The following is a 17,782-nucleotide window of genomic DNA, read 5'->3' as shown; positions in this document are numbered from 1 at the left end:
TTTGATCTTAGTCATTGGTGTGCTGTGGCTTGTGAGGGTCATTTTGATATACACTTCCCTGATGAGGAAGCATGTTGAACACTTCTTCAAGTGCTTCTCATCCTTTCAAGGCTCCTTAGTTGAGAATTCTTTGTTTAGCTCTGTACACCATTTGAAAAATATTGTTTTTGGATTTTTGGTGCCTAACTTCTGAATATTTGTGTATTTTTTATACTAGCTCTCCTTTTCCCAATCTCTGGATTGCCATTTTCTCCTAATGACTAAGACCTTTGCCTTACAGATACTTTTCAATTTTATGAGGTCCCATTTGTCGAATGGTGATTTTAGAACATAAGCCATTGGCATTCTAGTCAGAAATTTCCCCCTGTGCCAATGTGTTTGAGGCTCTTCCCCACGGTCTCTTCTATTATATTCAGCATGTCTGGTTTTATATGGAGGTTCTTGATCCACTTGGACTTGAACATTGTACAAGGAGTTGAGAATAGGTAATTTTGCACTCTTTTCATGCTCACCAACAGTTCAACCAATACCTTTGGTTGAAAATGCTGTTTTTTGTTTTTTTTTTTTTTTTTTTTTATGCCGGATGGATTTGGCTTCTTTGTCACAGATTAAGTTCCCATCCGTGTGTAGGGTTATTTTCTGGGTTGTACATTGTATTACTTTGATCTGCCTGTACCAATAACTGTTTGTTTTTTTTTTTACAATTATTACTCTGTAGTACAGGTTGAAGTCAGGAATGCAGATTCTCCCAGAATTTCTTTTATTGTTGAGAATATTTTCCCTATCCTGTGTTTTTTGTCATTCTAGATGAATTTGAGAATTGCTCTAACTCTATGAGGAAGTGAGTTGGAATTTTGACGGGGATTGCATTGAATCTATAGACTGCTTTTGGTAAGATGGCCATTTTACTCTCTTTATCCTGCTGATCCAAGAGCATGGGAGATCTTTCCATCTTCTGCGGTCTTCTCCAATTTCTTTCATCGGAGACTTGTCCCTGTTGTACAGATCTTTCACTTGCTTGGTTAGAGTCACGCTGAGGTATTTTATATTATATGTGACTAATGTGAAGGGTGCTGTTTCCCTAATTTTTCTCAGCCCATAATTTTTTTGAGTAGGGGAATACTGCTTATTTGGTAGAGTGAATTTTCTATCTAGGCACTCTGATTAAGTTGTTTATCAGCTGGAGGAGTTCTGGTGCAATTTTTTCTGGTCACATGTTTATACTACCATTTCATCCACCAATAGTGGTATCTTAACTTCCTCCTTCCCAATTTGTATCCCTTTGATCTCTTTTTGTTCTCCTACCACTCTGTCTATAAACTCTCATAATATATTGTATAGATAGGGGCAGAGTGGGCAGGCTTGCCTTGTTCCTGATTTTAGTGGGATTGCTTCAAGTTTCTCTACATTTTGTTTGGTATTGGCTGTTTGTTGTGTATCGTTATATATTTACATAAGTATAAATATGTATGAACAAATATATATGTATGTATATATACATATATGTGTGTGTGTGGTGTATGTGTGTGTGTGTGTGTGCGTGTGCGTGTGTGTGTGTGTGTGTGTGTGTGTGTGTATAAACATTCATTCAGGTTATATGTCCTCTGCCCATGTAACACTGAATTACATTAATCAGGGTTGTTCTGGCTCTCAGTAGTATATGGGGAAAAGTTTGTGGAAATGGTGTACTTTTAAACTACCCCCATAGTTAAGCTTGTTTACATGGCCAAAACATTTAAATTCTGATGCTTAATGAAATTGAGCACCCTTGCTTTGTTATTTTCTTTCTCCCTTATAAGTTTGGGTGTGTTGGACCAGCATATACATCTGTGTACATAGGTGCGTGTGGAGGCTTGCCCTGAGGTTGACGGAAGTTATCCTCTAATTACTCTCCCTTGCTCAATGAAAGAGGGTCTCTCAATGGCTAAACTGGCTGCCTGTTCTTCCTAGCATTTATGTAATCATCAGTTGATCACTGAGCCATCAGTAGTGCACATATTTATTTTTGAAAGTCACAGTCAAGAGTTTATTTTGCCCCTTTTCTGCATGGAATTCTTTCTTGGTTTATTATTCTTTTGATATATATTAAGTTGTACTCATACCTTTCTGGCCAGGTTGGTTATAGGGTTATGCCACAAATTCTGCCTTTTCTTTGAACTGACATTTAGTTGATGAGCAAAGATTGGATTTTAAAGTTCTGCTCAGACCGTAGAGTAGGTATAGTTTGTTTCAGCCAGAATACATAAAACAACTGAAATAATGTGCAAAAATGAACAGCTCCCACTGAAACATTAAAATTTAGATGAAAATTTTGTTAGGCTAGTTAGTTGTATTTTTATGCATAATCTTTTGTGGTCTGCTCTTGTCCAGCCAAGATGCACACTTATCTGGCAGTTCTGGAGATCATGAAAACCTGATGTTTAAGGAGCGTCCACACATCTTCTCAAAAAGTCATGATGTGTCTGACAAAGTGGAAGCTTCTCGTAAAGTAACAGAGCTTGAGAATGAACTGAACACTAAGTGAGAAGAGAGAGGTCACCTGTACTCAAGCAGGTCTGACCTTGGCAATGGATTTGTGGGGTGGACCTGAAGAGGTAGGAACAAATGTACTTCTAAGTGATGTTTAATTTCTTTTTCTGAAATGGTTGCAATTGAGAGTTGTTCCACATCCAAGAAATTTTGTCTTATTTTACCAAGAAAAATCCTGCCTAGTTCTTAGTGATCTGACTAAGGTGAAGTTACCCGTTCTTGTTAGCTTTGGCACTCTTGGGCCCAGAAGGCAGAATGAAGGGCTTTAAAGATGACAGGGTGTTTCCTCTACCCTACCTTTTCCATTGTCATTCCAAGGGCAGTAGGCCTAGATATTATCTTTCTGTTCTTTCTCCAAACTCCATTTTCCTACCAGACAGTGATAGCCGAAAATTTCAGAGCACTACTGTGTCATAATGGACCTTGTCTGCAGGAGACAGGCCTCTCAGCCTAGGGCATTCCTGTGTCATTGGGGACCCTGTATGCAGGAGACAGGTCTCTTGGGGCAGGTGAAATGTTGCCTGTACGTTCTTTAATTTACATGAGTGGGCTACAAGTAGTTTTTTATGTAAGGCGCACAACACATCATTCGTCTAAAATGTGAGCCTCCTGATCCAATGTAAATGTTTGAGATTGAATATCTAATTCATAATTTAATTTCCAAAATTCTAGAGAAAGGTTTCATATTTGATGCAAGGGATTTTATTTTTATCAATTCAAATCACCAGAACACTAATCATTGGTGGAAAGCAAAGGTGACAGTTCTGTTAGAGAGTTAACTAATACTTCAGAGGTTCCAAAGGCTGTAGAGCTCTCACAGCATTACACAGACAGCATTCTTGCAGGTTGGAACAAAGACGTCCAAGATAAATGGGAGCTCATGGGTGGCAGTCAAGCACAGCTATCTCAGAATTTGTAAATTTATTAAAGAGATTTATAAAAACTGTCAAGAAAGGAAGAAGCGTGTTGCTGTGTCTGCTGTGACTTAAGTGCTATAAGAACACTTGTGTCAGTTGAGTCTGCATCTCTTTCTCAGCGTAACAGATTTATTTAATTTTAATTCCTGAATTTTGCATCCTCATTCCTCAGTTGAGCTATGGGAGAAAGGCCTCAGTTTGCTTATTTAGTGTGAAAGGTGACTTTATGATTTCAACACATTTTCTTTTTCAGAATCTCTAATATGGTTTCAGAAGAACTTTCTGTTCCATAGAAATCTGTGCATCAGGGAAATAATCACAATTTTTTTTAAAAAACGGAAGCATTTGAAACCCAAAAATTCTTTTCAATAAGAGCTGTACGATCAATTGTTGAAATACAACCATTAGTATTTTTTACGTTTATCGAGTTTCCTATTTGAAAGCGTGTCTTTGCTTTTTCCTCTGTAAGAGAATAGAATGTCCCAGAGAGCTGATGAAGGATTTGCACACTTGTCTTGCCCAGGAAGTGCATTCTCCTTGTGTCTGCAGCACATGGGCAGCCTTTGGTAGCATAAAAATACCTCCCGAAGGTGAGCAGGTACCTGCTGTCCCTAGTCCATGGGAAGACAGATGTACTCAAGAACCTGCAAGCATCTGAAAACACTGCATGTGTGTTTGTGAGACCTGTAGTGAAGTAGACTTGGCCATCCCTGGACAGTGAGGTCAGATGTGAATAAGTGTTGCAAGAGCACATTGAATAGCGTACACTACTGTTGGGAAATGTTTTCCTAAGGCCTGGACTCCCCAAACTACACACTGATAAGCCCATTGCCTTAAAGGTCTTCTGGTCATTCACGTTTCAAATGCAAGTGGCCACTCAGTACTGATGGAAGGAAGGTATGTTTTATTATCATGGCACAAGATACACTGATCAGTTCCAGCAGGCTGAAGGGTCAGTGGGATGTTGGGTCCCCTCACCCTCATGACTACTGTGCTTTAGCACGGGAAGCAGGACAGTGTCCAAATCTCAGGGTTTGGGTGAAATGTAAGGATGGAGTTGGGAAGTTGCTGGTCTAAGGATGTAAAGTTCAGATGAACAGGGAATGACTTTGAGTACTGTTACCTGTAGCCTATGACACTCAGCAGTGTCCTATAAATAATGCAAAGGAACTTTAAGAAAGGGGAAGCATGTTTGAGGGTTTAAAAAGCTTGTGGGGAACTTTTTTGGAAGAACAGAACTTATATGTTGGAATTTGTGTTTGTATTTCTATATTTTAATTTACTTTTTTTAATTATGTAGAGACATCCCTTAGAAACTAGATTTGGTGCTGACCCAGGACCATGTCTTCTTGTGCTCCCTGCCCTGTGTGGGATTTGTGGCTCTGGCCTACTGTGGCCCCTGGTCTCTGTACTACTTCGTTTTCTGCCAAATCCTACATAAGTCTTCCTCTGCCATTCCCAGGTAATAAAGTGATTTTAGAAACACTTATACTCATGAATTTATGATACAATTAAGCAGAATAGGGTGGTTGATTGACTTGGCAGAAGAAATTTTCATCTCCTAAAGTGTCAGGTGATTGTGTTTGTATAAGAATTTTTTCAACCTGTTCACTCACAGCGCTGGGAGGTAAGTGTCAGTCTTGAGATTGCCTAAACGTTTTAAACAGTATGTAGATAGTACTGCCCCTACTCACCCTGTGATCCCAGGCAGTTACATACAGGAAAGGCTGGGGGATCAGGAGACATCAGCAGACCACAAGTGTGGATAAATGTTAAAGTGTGAGAAATGAACACAGAACCTGCGGGGCCTGATTGAAGGACCCTATAAGACATTGTCTGTGTGGTAGACTCTCCTGAGATGGTAGAGTGGAAGGGGAAGGGCCTCCTCCATTACAAGACTCAGGGGGCAGGATCGCCAGTGGGCTGGGAAAGTGATGCCTCTAGAGAGATGGGTATTCGATGCCACAGTAAATTTGTTTGTATTTTACAAGCACTGTAAATGCGAAGAATCCTGAAAGGTAGCGTGGAAAACTTCAGTGTATGGGCATAGAGCTCATGCGCATGAGTGGCCAATGAACAATACCCGCCCCTCCTCTCTCGGACTTAGCCACGCCCTTCATTAATTACTGAGGGGATTTTTCAGAACAGAGGTTATGGCAGTTTCACATCGAATTCCAGTGAGTATGAGGGGAGCCCATGGAGTTTGAAACCACTCCTTTCTGCTCTAAGGGATGTGGGAAAACTAAGAGAATTAGGGTTGGCTTAGTAGCACTATTTTGTGAATGTTAGCTTGAGTTCCCTCTGGATGGAGACCAACTGCTTCTTTTCTGAATCTTAGGGACGTTGACCTGTTTTCTCCCAACTGTTCTTATGGCTCCTTCCTCCATCTCCCCCTTGGGGCATCTGTGGACTCTCATTTGCTGCATCAGCACATTAAGGTCCCCTGACTTGGCACCTCCTTATGTTGAACATCAGCAGACTCCATACTGAATAGGATTTGGGATGTAACCCTACTCGTTGCCCTCTTCGAGCACACTGCAGAAAAATAAATTGATAAAAGTGAACAAAAATATAAACATCATGTGTTGTAATGGCTCCTAAGCAGAGAATCTGAACCTTACAGCAGCCCCACCTAAGAAGTATGAACAGGAAACCGGGAAGGGGAATGACATTTGAAGTGTAAGTAAAGAAATGTATATAATAAAAGATTAAAAAACAAAAACAGACAAACAAACAAATAAAGAAGACTATGCTGTGAACATAATCAGAAAGAAAATGATCTGTTCTGCCTCTTTTTTTTTTTTTTTTGGGTCACCTTGATTTCCATAGTCAATGGAGTTCAGATAACTGTAGGAATGCATTTTATGGTTTAGAGGCAGTGATAGGATCATTCCTTTACTTATGCTCCCCCTACTAGTTATCTTACACATATCTCATCAAGATTTAAGGTGTTATGCATCCATAAAACTTAATGCTTACTAGATCATTTTAACTTTCCTATTCTTTTCATCTTCTTTAATATTCCTGGTACATAAATAATACAATCCTGTAAAAGGTGTTTCAAATTTAGCTGGTAGACTGATATGCCTCTTAAAACACATGGCTTAGGAAACAAGCTAACCTACATTTTGGCTGATTGGTGCATCGAAAAACAGATTAATTCTAAATTAAATATATTAGAATATTTAAAATAGTCCTGCTTTAATTTTTATAATCATATCAAACTTTAAATATAGGATTATGAAGCCTGTGATTTGACTGTACTATACTGCATTCTCCATATAGATTTTTACATAAATTACTGAAAATTTCTTGGCAAAAACTTATTATGTGAGCAACTTTATAACTAATACCACTGGGGCTTTTCCATTTAATGGCATGTGAACCGTATGTTTAAATACAGGTAAAAGTAGATTTACACTTAGCAGCCAACTAAGTAACCTGGATGTAGTCACTTACATTCAACTGAGTAGTTGCTTGTAAAAGGGAGCGCAAACTGCAGATCAGGTATTTCAAGGAGCTCTCTTGGTATAAACATAGCCCTAGCTAATTTGGCCATAGGGAATTCATGGTCTTTCTGATACTTGATCAGTCCAAGCCAAAATTCCTACACAAAAGTTCAGGATGCAGTTCCTCCTGTCCCTATGTCTTTTTTTTTTTATTATTAACTTGAGTATTTCTTATTTACATTTCGATTGTTATTCCCTTTCCCAGTTTCTATGCCAACATCCCCCTAATCCCTCCCACTCCCCTTCTCTATGGGTGTTCCTCTCCCCATCCTCCCCCATTACCGCCCTCCCCCCAACAATCACATTCACTAGAAGGTAGAGTCTTGGCAGGACCAAGGGCTTCCCTTTCCACTGGTGCTCTTACTAGGCTACTCATTGTTACGTATGAGGTTGGAGCCTAGGGTCAGTCCATGTTTAGTCTTTGGGAAGTGGCTTAGTCCCTGGAAGCTCTGGTTGCTTGGCATTGTTGTTCATATGGGGTCTCGAGCCCCTTCAATCTCTTTCAGTCCTTTCTCTGATCTGATCTGCCTCTTAAAATTCAGTTTTTAGCAGGTGTGCTTCCTGACCAAAGAAGTCAGATGAGTGCATGAGCAGCCCCTTCAAAGACAAGGCTTGGATTCCCAGGAGCAGACAAGGAACTCTGTGGACATACTCCAAGGAAACTGGTGAGAACCGCAGCCAGCATTTTGGATCTTTGCAAATTTGCCTAAGTGTACATTGAAAGAAGAAACCTCTAATCTGGCAACTAGTGCTACATTCCTTAAGGAGAGCACAGCTCTGCCTGCTTCAACCTCAAGCTTAGCTATGGAGAAGCTTCCCCCCGGGACTGTATCTTGGCACCTAACTCAGGACCACTTTACCTCACCTTGAGAGATAGGCTACCATCCACCCCAAAATAGACAAAACTTCCATCCACCCCACGACAGAGCTGGGGTTAGAGCAGCAAGTTTCAGGCTCTGGAGCACACCAAGAATGCACACTCTAGTGTTTGTGGGCTGCAGGCAGAACTGAGCAGAGGTTTCTGTTGGCTTCCATTTGGAGGACTGGGGTAAAAGAGTTGGCTCCAGTTCTCCTCCGTTTGTAGGTAGCTGGTTCCTCTTGGTGCCCTGTGGTCATTGTCTGCCCCCTTCAAGTGTCTGTGACTTTAAGGTTCCTTTCATAAGGACACCAATGTCATTACAAGAGAGCCCACCTTTCAAGTTTCCTTGAATGGATCACCTGGAGGGCATTGTCTCTAAGTGTCACCTACTAAGTGTCAGGGACTTCATCCTTCACCATATTAATTGGGTTACAACTTGTCCAAGTGAAGGTAGTGATGAGAGACTCATAGGGTCAGAGCATACCTGACAGAACTATCTCACCATGCCCCATTCTAATTGGACCAGACTTTGTAAATGTGTCCCAGGTCTTTCTGGCACTGCTGTCCATCATTTTTCTCACAGTATAGCTCTGTCATTTACGGGGGAAAACTGAACAAAAGGCATCTCATCAGAAAGGAAGAACAAGGCAGTCAACTTGTAGATGGAATACTGTTATAAATGGCAGAGACCCTAAGGAATCTGCTAAAGTTTAGTACTGAACAGTGAGTTATACAAGACCAATGAATATAAGCTCTGTCAGCAGAAATAAAGCATTTCTATATCCTAGCAGTAAACAAAACAAAATAGGGGAAAATTTCTATGTCGTTCACCTACTTTTATAAAAATCAAAAATATTTTGTAAATAATTTGGCCAAACACACACTAAACTTTTAACTATAGCTTCTATTATTGTTTGAAATCTAGGAAGTAAGTAAATTTCATCAAAATATTGCAGAATAATTCATAATCACCTGAATACATTTAGAAATCAACAGTATATAACTCAGAGGTTTTCATTACTCAGTATATAACTCAGAGGTTTTCAAACTCATATCGTGGGTTCTCTTTACCAATCAGAGGTTAGAAGTGCAGATAATGCTGTCTCCAGGTAGTCACACATACTCTGTGAGAAGATTTAGAGAGTTAATTCTCTAACAGGAGGGTCGGCATCCCAATCTGGAGACAGAATTCCCTTCAAGAGGGTCTAAATCACCTGCAGATATGAGTAGCCCCCTCAGAGGAAGGACTGAATCTCCTGCAGGCGAGAATGACAAAAATGAGAGGATCCATAGGAGGAGGGACTTACTTTCTTCTCTGATGGGACTGGAGCACCAGCAGGAATTTGACTCTGTAGTCTGAGAGATTATTTTCAGTATGATGTTCTGAGTTCCCTGAATCCACAGCTGGAGCACTGAGCCACCATCAGGAACACTGCACCTGGACCAGTTGTCTAAGGGAATTAAATACGAATTTCACTTCTTTGGCTTATAAAATCCCACCATGCTCTAGCTTCCTTACAACATCCACCCTTCATTGCCCACCATCTCAGCTTCTCAATAAATCCTTCCTCTGCTTGATTTTCCAAACCACCTATGTCTTATGAGCCCCTACACACACACACACACACACACACACACACACACACACACACACACACACACACGCACACCTGGCTTTGAAGGGATCAGATTTTGATTTTTAATGCTGAAATGTTTCTATGACTTTCTCTGTAAACTCTGCTTCCCAGCTACTTTCCACGGCACCTTACTGACCGAAAGATAAAAGAGTCTCAAGTGTGAAGCTTGCTTCCCTGGTAGTCCTCAGGTCTGTTGCTGATGGGCTCAGAGCCATGGGGTGTGTGGGTAGCTGGCCGGGCCTTGCTGAGGCCGACTTGTCTTGTCTCTGTAGTATGTGATGGAGTCTTCACAACCTGACTGTTGACTTTCTCCTTGCTGAGACTGTTTCTACCATTTCTTGTTCTCTGTTCATTAATGGTGTTTCAGTGTGAGCAGGTAAATGCTGTTTTGATGCATTTTTTTGGATCCTGGCTGCAGGTTAAAGAAAAAAAGGTAGTTGAACTGGAAACAGAAAATGCTGTTCTGTCCCTGAGATTGGCATAGGTAATCTCTGTCCTGTGGACTGATTGACTGATGAGACACATGTGAGTATTTGCTTTGCATAGGCTACTGCAGTTGCAAAAGATTAAAAGAACCGTAGCTTTCCTTTGATGGTTGGTCCCCTCCAGTGTGGTGCACATTTGGTGAGTCATCCACTAGTGGAACTGAGATTAATCCTAAATTTTTCATCCTCGTGCTCAGAAGTATTTAAGGAATAATCCATTAATGATACATCCAACAGTTGGGTCTAGACAACTTTGTTGTACTGTTTATGCATGATGAATTCATCCATATTAATTTTAATTAATCTATAGATATAGTAGTCACCTCCAACACCCAAAGACTTGGTCTAAATACGTGCAAACTCAGGTGATGAGATATGGTTTCTCAGACACCCCCACAGCATGCCACACTGCAGGGTGGATGCTGCACAGTTCAGATGCAGACGTTTCCAGTTTGGCTTGGTGTTCAGTGTACCCTTCATCTTCTCACAGGCTCTTCTGACACTCTTCTTACAGAACCTCCACTGACACTCCAGTTGTTTATTTTCCTTGGATTTTTGTTTTGAAGTGTAGTGCTCTTTTTTCAGGGTCCCAATTCTTGAAGGCATTGCATCCCCTGAAGATAAACAGTCTGCCTTGTCTTAAATTGGTACCTGGTGTGTGTGTGTGTGTGTGTGTGTGTGTGTGTGTGTGTGTGTGTAGCCACATATTTCATGATCCTACCCATAGCTGCATAGCTGACCCACTCAGAACACATGCAGGATATGGGAACAAGAAATAAAAAGAAAGGAGTAAAATGCTAGGTGTAAGGCAGTTGGGAGCAGAGCATCAGGAGGAAGAGTCCAGAGTCCCGGGAGGCAGGGTGTGAAAGTACAGCAGCAGCTTAAAGGGATGCCAGATCTTAGGGTGTGGGGATCAGGTGTGTTAGGAGCACAGGAAGAAGTTGAATGTGATGAGCTTTCAAGTTTAACTACTGTCTGATCTCTGCAGTGCCATCCCTGGAAAAGTGATGTAAGTAGTCCCTAGTGCCCTAGTCAAATCACAGACACTTTCACTGTCAGATCCCAGTGTGTTGGGGACCCCTACCCTGGGAAGTCCTCAGGGGTGTAAGGAGCATGCACTGGTTTCCTTTGTGCTGTACTCACCATGAGTGAGGAAATATGTGTCTGTACCTCTTCTGGAAGCAGAGAGAGTAAACATGGGTGACACTCCTAATAGCCTGTCTGTATAAATTTTTGGCTTCAGTGGTGTTAGCTCTATGGCTCAAAGATCTAATCTAACAAATCCTAATATTGCACCGACTATGGAAATATGAAAGCAGTTAACTGAAATACATACTCTGCTATTCTGAATTTGAAACAGGCTTCAACCTGACACTCTTCCTCCTTACCCTCCCCAGACTTCTTACTTTTGTCTACATACATTCCTAGTGGCATCTCTGAGGACCCAATTCTGACTTGTGACTGGGCCTGGGTCATGCTCATGGGTTGGGGAAGTAACAGATGACTACACTGGGGCCCTGTATCCATGTAGAAAATGAAGTTCCACAGCTCATGATTATAACTCTGGATACAGAACCCATTGCAAGAGATCCTCAGCTGAAATCCCGGAACTCACGAGGGACTAAAGACCACTGACTTGCAACATGATGTTCATCTTTCTAAACCTCTCAACATTTCACCAAATAACCAGTAATCTAGAGTACCCCAGCACACACTGAGAAGTGTAGAGAGAAAGAATTTCATGTCTATGTTCCTCTGCGCATGAGAAAGAAGTTTCAGGAGGGTAAATGGATTTTGAGGGTAAGTTTCTCTTTTATAAACACCATTCTCTCTCTCTCTCTCTCTCTCTCTCTCTCTCTCTCTCTCTCTCTCTCTCACCAGTTTAAAATTATTTATTTTTATTTCACATGCATTTGTATTTTACCTGGATGTGCATCTGTGTGTGGCTGTCAGATATCTTAGGAATTTTGCTGTGTGGGGGCAATTCCAGTTAAAATAGTCAGAACAAAGAGGAAATGCAACATCAACAGTAGCAATCAGGTCCCTCTCCTTAGTACCTTGTGGATGTACCTGACCTTGGGGCTACAGTCTTTGTGAATGCATGCCATGCATGCACTGAACTACAGCTGTGATGCTGGTGTCCTATGGCTTCCAGAGCAGCTGCATCTTGCCTTGTCTACAGAATACCTGCATCCAGCCTTGTCTCCAGGCATGCATGCTGAGGAAGAAACCTTAGCCACATGTAAACAACATGGGATTTGTAAGTACACAAAGAATATGATTTCCTATGAAATCTCCATTATAAAAGGAGGGTAGCATGAAGGAGAGAGATGCTATAGACTAGGACTCCAGTTACACAGTGGTTTCCATATGGATTTGTCAGACATGACTAGGAAGGGTGCTGGGAACCTGTGCAGACTTGGACAAACACAGCTCTTATATTAAAACAGAGGTAACATTTTCAGGTACCATAAAATGTAAGACTAACATTCATATGTGGTTCTTTGGACCATCATAAGTATAACCCAGGAAGAGTTCAGGGGCATCAAAAGTGTTAGCACCGTAGTACAGGTTCAGCATTTGCTCTGGTTTGTCTTGGGTACTAAGGCCAATGTCGATGATTTTGACTTTATTGTTCTTATCCACCATTTTATTTGTTTTGAAGTCCTGTATTTATTCTGTGCCCCTGACAGTAGATCCAGGCTGCTAATATCTGCATAAGTATTTCCCATGCCTTGTCTTTCACTATGTAGCCATACTTTCAGATACATTTATGAAGACATTGAACCTCACACAGCTCCATGACAAGGTATCTACTTGTTTTCGTCTCAATTATTGAAGATGATGTTGGAGTGGTTAACCACAATTGTCATCATTGCCATGGTCATTATTGGATGGCATAAGTGCTTCTTCCTCACAAGGACTTGGAAGCCACTGTAGCAGGACATCCACTCTCTTAGCACCTGCTTTTTCCCCACACCTCCACTGTGATGACTGTCCAAGCCTATTTTGTGCTGTGTTGCCTGTGAACTTCCTGCCTTTGCAGAAGGAAGTAGGATGCCATGGACTGGTTATAATTTTGTTCAGTTGAAGTGTCCTTAGTTTCCAACACTTGGAATCCTATATATTCCATTGCTCTTATACTTACAGGGTCTGGCCTGAGGGGGATCAGTTGCTCATAGGGATTTGGGAACTGCGTCTAGCCTTAGTTGAACTAGGGTTGCATCATGACCACAGTGACTTTTGGCCTATATCTAGGGTGGACTGTCATTAGGAGGCTAAGTAGGTCCTTCTGACACCACACCAGAGGCACCACACACTCCTGCTACAACCTGTCTTCTCAACTCTAGAATGAAGAGAGTCAAATGGAAACTTTCTGACTACCATGAAATATAAAACTCCACCTAAGGTTCAAATTTAGTTCTTTGGAACGTCATAACATTTACCAAAGAAGAGTTCAGGAACACAAAAAGTATAAGTACTGCAGTGCTGGTTCATCATTTACCCTGATTGGAATGGGATACTAAGGCCAAAGTTGGTAATTTTGACTTTCCCATTGATGTACAACACAATATTCTTTGGCTTTAGGTGCCTGTGAAATATTGTGTGCCCATAGCAGTAGCTCATCACAGCTATTATTTACACAATATTTTGCTGGCCTTGCCTTGCTCTAGATAGCCAAACTTTTGGGTGTATTTGTAAAGCTGTTGCCCTTCAACCAGCTCCATGAATAGATGTATTGTTTTGGTCTAAATTACTTGAAGAATCGAGATGATGTTGGGGTGATCAACCATCATCATCACTTCCATGGTCATTGCTGGCTGGTATTATTTCTTCTCTAATACAAGGACTTTGTTGGACACTGTCACAGGAACACCAGTGTGGTAGAAACTCTGTTGTCAAATCAACTCCACATTCTCAGGGCCTCCAAATTGCAGGGCCTCTCCTGGCACAGGACATACACTTTCCCTGTACTTCTACTCTCACAGAGTCTCAACTTTTCAGGACCTGAACTATTGTAGGACCTTCACTGTTGCAGAAAATTGATTCCCTCAGCAACTAGTATGTTGCAGGACCTCAGCTCGCAGAGAAGTTCCACTGCCGCAGGACCTGCAATGTCAATGTAAATCTAGAGTCTCAAGACCTCCACTGTTGCTGGAGCTCCAGTGTTGTAGGATGTCCAATTTTGCAGGGCCATCACTGTCAAAGGACCTCCTCTGTCACAGCCTAGACCTTCATACTTAACTGTAAATCTAGTGGCATTCAAGTAGCACCATGACAAGGTATTATCTTGTCTCAGAATCAATTAATTGCGTAGTGAAATGAAGTTAGAGTGGTCAAAAATCATCATTGTTACAAGCACTTTGATATGCACTGTAGCAGGACATCCACTGTTCCAGTGTGGCTTCTGTCCCAGTACCTCCACTATCACTGGACCTCCAGTGTCATAGGACCTTCTCACTAACAGCGGCTGCATTGTCAGGACCCTCAATTTTCAGGACATCTACTGTCACAGTATGTGCACTGTTGCTGGACTTTCATTGTCACTGTACCTAAACTGTCACAAGGCCATCCAATGTCACAGAGCAGTGTCTCAGCACCTCTACTCTCCCATGACCCCGCAGTCACAGGACCTCCAATAACTCAGGAAATCCAAGTTCCATTACCTCAACTGGCACAGCGTGTCCACCCACTGATGTTGGAATTTCACTGTGGTAGCACCTCAACTATCACATGAAGCCCACTATTGAACGACCTCCACTTTTCAGGACATCTATTTCCTCTGACACTAGAATTGGCAGGACCTTCTCTGTCACAGTACGTCTACTGTCGAAGCACTTCCTCTATCACAGGACCTCTAGTGCTGCAAGGCTTTCACTATTATAGCATTTCTATTGTCGCCACACCTCTACTGGCTCTCCTACACCTGTACTGTCCCATCACCTCCTAGGTCAAAGATCCTGACTCGTGCATCAATTGAAGTTTTTCAAGACCTCCACTGTAGCAGCATATCCACTGTCCCAGCTGCTACTCCACTGTCAAAGACCTGAAATGTCTTAGGAACTCCACTGTTACAGGACCTCAACTGATGAAGCACCTCAACTGTAACAGTACCTCCACTCTTGCAGTACCTCCAAAAACTCAGCCACTCCACTGTCACAAGTCTTCCAATTTGAAGGAACTCGACTGTTGCAGCACCTCCACAGTTGTCGAAGCACCATTGATATGGCACTTCCCCTGTCCTGGGACCTCCATAGCTTCTACTCTATATTCTGAGGACCTCAACTGTTGAAGCACATCCACTGTCCCAGGACCTCCATTGACAATGGACCTCATTGTGTCAGGAACACCACTTTTGCTTGGTCTGTCCCTAAAGCCTCTGGGCTGGCACTAGCTGAGGACAGACTTTCTCCCTACTGAGGCACACCAGGAGAGTAGATTGGCTTCTGTGTTCTTATTGCTATTGTTCTTCTCAGTGAGGCTGATTATTTAGTGTATTCAGGTGACACTGGAAGCATGCATGCATGTTTCTCAAGTGTGGGTGTCATCTGGAGTGGCCTGAAGAGAGAAGGGCAGCACCAGGTGCTCTTATGCCTAATCATGGAATAGTTTATGGCCGCAGGGAAACAGAAAGCCATTGGAGGATGATGAGACCAGTGTGCTTAGGGTGGGGTAGCTTCCACTCCTCTTGAGCCCAAAGGGAATGAATCATTATCATCAAGGGTAGGGAATAACTGAACTCAATGTGTGAGCCTCTGTTGTTCAGCCTTGCACCTGGAGAACTTGCCAGGACAGTAAGAAACATGATCCCATGGGTTCATTATACATTGTAATATCTTAGGCTCTGGACTCAATATGTTCCATGTCGTCCACAATTACAGGGTCTTGTGTGATGGAGCTCAGTCCTCATAGGGATTTGAGAAAGCCTTCCGGTCTTCCTTTAACCAGCGGTACATAATCACATCGGTGACTGTCATCCTATATTTCATGTTGAGTATCATTAAGAGGCTAAGCAGGTTATCCATCTCTTCTAACACCCAACAGGTGGCAGAATACAATTGCCACAACAAGTCTTTTCAAATCTAGTATGAATACAGAGTAAAGATCTTAACTTTTTAAGTACCATGTAAAACTAAGGTCCAAATGTCATTTTGTGGACTATCATAAAGTTTGCTGGGCAAGAGTTCAGGAGTTCCAAAAGACAAACCACCACAGTGCCAGTTCAGCATTGCCCTGGTTCAACTTGTGTTCTAAGGCGAAAGAAAGTCTATGATTTTAACTTATCCATTTATGTCCAACATATATGGTTTGAGTTCCGTGTGTACTATACCGTGCTCATGGCATTAGCGCACAGTTGCTCTAATTTGCCTAAATATTTGCCTGACTTTATCCTCCTCTACCTTACCCCCATTTTCTGGTGTTTTCATAAAACTGTTGTCCTTCAATGAGCTCTTACTTGGGGAAATAAGATGCTGTTCAGGTGGTCGACCATCATCATTGTCTCTGACTTGGTCATGAGTGGCTGGCACCATGGCTTCTTTAGAAGCAGTTTGATGGTCATGGGGCTGCCAGGGAGCTGATGGTGTGGTATTGGGACCTTGGTGTTGCTCCTGTGTCCCATGGTCCTTAAGTCTTTGTATTGACAGTGGAAGTATACCTCCTCAGAGATTCTGCTCAGGTCTAGGGTGTTGTAACTCCTCCTTACTATGTGTAAGCATTGTAGTTAAAAACTACAAATATTCCCTAGAAATAACTTAATAAGAATAGAATAAAAATGATGAAAAAGATGTAGTGAAATTACTATATGTGTTAACTCAAAATGAGCAAAATGTCTTGTGGATTGCTCTTTGTATTTTTGCTTTCCCAACAGGGTGGACCTGTAGTGCAATAGATCACATATTCAGATGATGTCAGGTGAAATAGTAATTAGCCAAATAAAGGTTACTTCCTCTGATTGGACAATGGAAGGAAAAGGTAGAGCAGAATGCATTGGAAAAGGGAGAGAAAGAAAAATAGAGATGGAGGATGTGGGCAAGAAGTAGATGGAGGAGGAAGAGGTTAAAAATGGAGCAGACCCCTGTGGCCTGGAGGAGCCACAAGTAGCTAGAGATTTCATAAATGGGCAATAGAGTAGTGTAGAGGTGTATTTGTCCAATCTAATCGCACACTTTGTCGTTATATTATTTAGTTTTCTGTTCCTTGCATGGGCGCTTTTGGTTTGGAGATTTACCCATGTAAATCTGGTTAGTATAAACCTCTGGTATTTTCATTTCAAATGACGAAGGCAAGTCCTGTGAGAGGAACTTTACCCAGCCTTCTGCAGGCCAGCCAGAGGGTGTGGGTGGGATGAGAAATGCAACAGTACTCCAGGCACTTCAGTTAAAATTTGTTTGGTTAAAGTAGCAAACTAACAGCAGGAACCAAGACAAGATGGCTGCATAGAACTAGCCATGTAGGGTGAAACTAACCACTGATACCAGAGCATAGAATGAATTAGCATGGGTTTAATTTAAAACTACGTGCAATTGATGACGTCGAGTGTGGTAGTCAACAATCCACTAGGGAGTTAGGATTATTGTCCTAGGGATGAGAGAATTAGATTCCTGAATGAGCAGAGATGAGTCAAGGGACTCCAGCACATGGGAATCTTAAAAACAGGGATAGACAGACCCAAATCAGGCTCTGAGTTCTCCTCCTGTAAAAAGAATCAGTATAATGAATGGCTCCAGGCAGAGAGGGAAAGTAAAGGGTGCCTGCTTTTAATAAAGTTTGGTTTAGTTGTTGCTAATTTGGTTTAATTGGATAGAAGAGGACACAATTTTGACCTCAGTCACCTGGGGAATTC

The 17,782-nt window shown here is 41.9% G+C and overlaps 1 long non-coding RNA gene across 1 annotated transcript; it reads left to right on the top strand.

The window, feature by feature from the left end:
- Positions 1-5,537: 5,537 nt before the first annotated feature.
- On the top strand, positions 5,538-16,724 carry LOC134485028 (uncharacterized). Its single transcript, XR_010062920.1, has 2 exons — positions 5,538-5,623; positions 7,498-16,724. It is a non-coding gene; the product is annotated as an uncharacterized LOC134485028 (long non-coding RNA).
- Positions 16,725-17,782: the final 1,058 nt, after the last annotated feature.

This window comes from Rattus norvegicus, chromosome 1 (genome assembly GCF_036323735.1).
Source record: "Rattus norvegicus strain BN/NHsdMcwi chromosome 1, GRCr8, whole genome shotgun sequence".
Classification (NCBI taxonomy): domain Eukaryota; kingdom Metazoa; phylum Chordata; class Mammalia; order Rodentia; family Muridae; genus Rattus; species Rattus norvegicus.
This window is presented reverse-complemented; position numbering and strand designations above follow the sequence as displayed.